Below are 4,673 nucleotides of genomic sequence, written 5' to 3' on the forward strand. Positions count from 1 at the left end.
TTAGGAAAAAATGAGATTCATTACAGTGTCCAAGTTCTTATATAGAATGTAAAAAGCCAAATGTAGTATAATTACTTTCATGGCGTAACAAATCAATCAATTACGGTAACGCAGTTGTAGATAACTTTTTCGTAGATAAAGCATCCAATTCTATTCATCGTAAAAACGTATTTACAACATGTGCTGTTAATAATATCGACCATAACCCTATCTCTACTACAGCATGCTACTCGTTTCATGCAACTGCGATAACTATTACGCAACATCCGGATGTCCTCCTTTAGAAATATCTTCAAAATGTGTAGGTGAAGTTCTTTCAGATATGACCGAAACTAGTTTTATATGTCATTCTGTGTGTAGTCAGTGGCGTAGCTAGCCGAAAATTTTTTGGGCGGGCCAAAAACTTTTTGGTTTAGCTTTTGTCATTATTAACTGCCGCCGTAACGAACACAAAAACAATGCTAGCAAACAGTTTCGAGCAGCAACTGACTGAGTGTTAAACACAATACCCAAAACCATTAAAAGAGCAAAAACTGTCTAAAAGTAGTAAAACTACATTAATGTATTGCAAACGTAATATTAACTACATCGTTTGTGACGTAACAATGCATCACAATTAAAGGTGTTGTATATCTGTAGTCGATCCCCCTTTTCCCTTCATAATATATTTGATGCACGGCTCTATTTTAGAGAGCGCAATGCGACGAAGATCGTCACCGGGATCGAGGCGATTGCGAGCCTTGGTTTTGGTAACCGTCAGTGCTGAAAAACCTTGCTCGCACAGATACGTGGTCGCAAACGGAAGTAGGAAAGCCATTCGTTGCCAATTATTGGCTTTTACTTTTAAACCGAAGTCCAGTATTCTCCCATTGACGCTGTGGAAAAAAGTTGTCGATGGAACTGATCGTGATGCAGTTCGGTAAACTCTTTCTGTAGTCCTGAGCCAACACCTGAGAGCCAAATTTATATCCGGGATTTAGCGATCGATCGAACTCCTTGATATGGTTTTCTAAATGCTCCAATAAGATGGGATTGATGACATCAAATCTGCTAATTGCATTTTGATTCCATTCCTCCAGATACTCGTTCATGGATGGAAACGCTGCTGTTCGTCCAGTTTTTTCTTCCAGGTTCCAGTTTTTCTTCCAGGGTTGAAGTTTTTCTTTGAAGGCAGACAGCTTCTTAAAGAGAGTGATACTATTTTGACTTCTACCTTTGATGTGTTAAGATCGTTCACTGCGGTGAAGATGTCGTTTAAGTAACATACTTTTAACATCCACTTCCTATCTTGGAACCGAATGGCATGACGATGTTTTTTTTTTCATTAAGAAATGTTTGCAGCCGGGTTCGTAGATCAACTACACGACGGAAGAGCCCCTACCTCGAAAAAGCCATCTCACATCTGCTCGAACATACGAGAGTTAAGAGCACTGGATTTAATAAAGTTGACAACAAAAACCACCTCCTGCACCACTGCCGCAAGATCCGAAGACAAATGTTGCGTCAGTTGTGCAAGGTTTTGACGGTGCAGAAAACAGTGGACTACTTGGACATTAGTATATTGACTTGTTTGACTCGTGTAGTAAACCCATGCCGAGCACCAAGCATCACGGGAGCACCGTCAGTGCACAGGCTGACACAGTTTTCCCAATTAATGCCTTCTTTTTGTTGGAAATTTTCTACAACGTTGAAAATGTCGACACGAGTTGCCGTTGTTGTCAGTTGTGTGCAAAACAGAAATTCTTCTTCGAGGTCCATGTCACCCTCGTACCTCACATTTCCAATGTCGATTGACTCATCGAGTTGATAGCTCTACTTTCCCGCCTTCTTCATTCGGGAGCCCACTTGATATTTTATATTCAGTGAAAGGTCTGTGATTCGACTTTTCACTGTGCTGTTTGTTAACGAGACAGACTGCAATTTTGAGGCCACGTCGTCGCCGCACAGGAGTCTGGCCATGTCAATGGCTGCTGTCTTAACAAGCTCTTCTTCGAACGTATGTCCTCGTAAATATTCATGCTAGACGATCAGATTACGGCACTTCCTTTTCTCATGAAAGTGCATATATCCGCCCTTCTTTGTCCATTGACGACCAAATAAGAGTTTGGACAAAGTCTGATTTAAAACGTATTATGATAAACTGTCTAGGAAATCAAAGTTTTTCCAATCCACATTCTCCTTGTGTTATTTTTGATGGCGCCGTTTTAGTACAATCACTATACATCCCCTACTAGTCCAGGGGCGGGCAACGTGCGGCCCGCGGGCCGCATGCGGCCCTTTGCCATTTTTTGTGCGGCCTTCTTCCAGATATTTTTTCCTAAATAAGGGTATTTTGTGTGCACCAATGTGGGAACTTTTGCTCTTTTAATTTCCTGTTTAAAAGTGCAATGTAACCCATTGGCTACACCGCTACACTAATGCAGTTGTTCAACTCGAATGGGAAGCATCTATTACAAAACAATCTTCATTCATAAAGTTTTACTTGCGTCACGTTGTTATGATAAAGAATTGTTTTGCAACAATTACACTTGTCTGCGCATATTGACTGAGATATGTTTAACAGCTGGTTTTGAACTATTGCTGTTAAATAGTTTGTTTGCGTCTATGTACATCTGGCCTGGAACCCAGCATTGACAAGTTGGTTCAAAACATCAAACATCAGCCTTCTTACTAACTTCTATTTGAACATCCACATGTGTGTCTGCTATGATATTTCATATTCGCTTGTACCTGTGTTTTTCTAGTAAAAGCTGAAAATATCAATAGTGTTTATTTGATGTGCGGCACTCCTGTAAGCGTTAAATTTCCTAACTGGCCCTTGTGTTAAAAAGGTTGCCCGCCCCTGCCCTAGTCCGTCAAGACGTTTCGCGAGTACCGCGATCATTTCTGGAAACTCATTTTTAAAAAATCAGACAGTTGGGAAAGAATACATGTAGTATTTGATCGCACTACCAGCATAAAGTTTAACTACCAGCATAAAGTCTTTTGCCAGGTTTAAACGTGTGTTGAGTCTATTAGTTCTTACGGTGTGATCAACATAAAAGAAATGCCCCTATCCCGAAGAACTGGCGTGGTGGCTTCTTAGCGGTTTACGAAAACAAGAAAAATCGCAAGGTATAGACGGAAAAACAATTATTTCGACTGTTGGAGAACAGGTTTCAATTTTAAGTGGACCAAGTAACAAATCTATTTTAGAACTCCTTGGACCGTCGAACCAAGAAGAAGCGGACACAAGGATTTTTCTGCATTGCGCACATTGTGTAAAATCTATGGTTTTAGGAATATGCTTATTTGAACAGTGGATACCGATGTTGTTGTTCTGGCTGCTTTTTATGTCAAAAAACTTCAAATCAAAGAGCATGGTTAGATTGAAAAGAAAAACAGTATATTCCCGTCCACTTGGTTGCCGATATTACGGGGGAAAATGCAATGGCTTTCCTTTTTTCCATGCATTTACAGGGTGTGACACCGTGTCGAGTTTTGTAGGGCATGAAAAAAAACAAGCGTGAAATGGGATGGTTTTCACCACTAGGGGTCGCGCGGACCGACTCAGATGAAGTCGCATTTTTTTACAATGGCGATAGGTCTGAGACTGCCAGACTGGCACTATTTGGTCGATAATTCAGTTATCAGGGCCGTTTGCGATATTTTGACCGGTTTAACTGGTAAGTTTATCCCTGTAGTCAAACTATCAGACCATTTTTTTTTATTTTTATCGCAAAGACAAGTACGTGAATATTGCTTTTTCCAGTCATCAAACTGTCCTGGCAATAAATTGTTGTAATTTACGCCCTTTCCATTCCCCGAATCAAAGACTGGATTGTTATTTAAGTTAGTTCACGATTTTAGCTTGTTGTCACACTCAGAAAATCTTTCACGAGAAGTTTGGTTGGCAAGGTGGCTGTGGTATGTTTTGGGGTAAGCTTCTAGTTATTGATCCAGAAAGTGCATTAAACTAACATGTATTTACCAAGTGAAAGGGTTTACCATAATGAAGTTAGATATATTGGTCAATTTTTTCTAATAATGTTGTTTATAATTTTCTGAAGTTGGTGAGAATTTAGTGTAAACTTCTAGAAAATACATGTTTGGTAATATTAAACCTGCTATGCATTCTCTCCGGGTGGTACTAAATACCGAATGTACACCGAAAAGCCATCGCAGACTCGCCGAATCTGTCGATCTATGATCCAAGCAGAGCAAGCCAGAAAAACAACTGGCCTGCAGTGAGGTTCGAACTCACGACCTCCGGTCAAGCCGGGACCGTCGCTCTACCAACTGAGCTATGCAGGCTCAGAGAGGAGCGAGTCGAGAAACAACCATGCGCCAATACTTGCACATTTTGTTAGTACAAGCAACTTCACACTGGGGGATCATCACTCCGTATCAATCAATGAAAGACACACACAAACATATATGTTTAATAGCATCTGTGATCTACCCATGTAGAAAGGCAAAATTAAGTTGTTCGCCTTTGTGATTTTAGTCATGATTTGCGGTCAAGTGAAGCAATTCTACCTCGAAAGATAAAAAAATAGCAGAAACTGACAGTTTCTAAACATCTTTGCGCTAATACAAACATTAGCTTATTTACCTGGAAACGACTATTTTGGACGACTTAATAAAATGATTACACATTTTTTATTAACTAAAATGTTGTGTTTTAGATAAAT

At 40.0% G+C, this 4,673-nt stretch overlaps 1 non-coding gene across 1 annotated transcript; it reads right to left on the reverse strand.

Moving 5' to 3' along the window:
* Nucleotides 1–4,218: 4,218 nt before the first annotated feature.
* Nucleotides 4,219–4,293, reverse strand: Trnaa-ggc (transfer RNA alanine (anticodon GGC)). Its single transcript has one exon. It is a non-coding gene; the product is annotated as a tRNA-Ala (tRNA).
* Between the last annotated feature and the right edge of the window lie 380 nt (nt 4,294–4,673).

Source organism: Ascidiella aspersa, chromosome 4 (assembly GCF_963924565.1).
Source record: "Ascidiella aspersa chromosome 4, kaAscAspe10.2, whole genome shotgun sequence".
NCBI lineage: Eukaryota > Metazoa > Chordata > Ascidiacea > Phlebobranchia > Ascidiidae > Ascidiella > Ascidiella aspersa.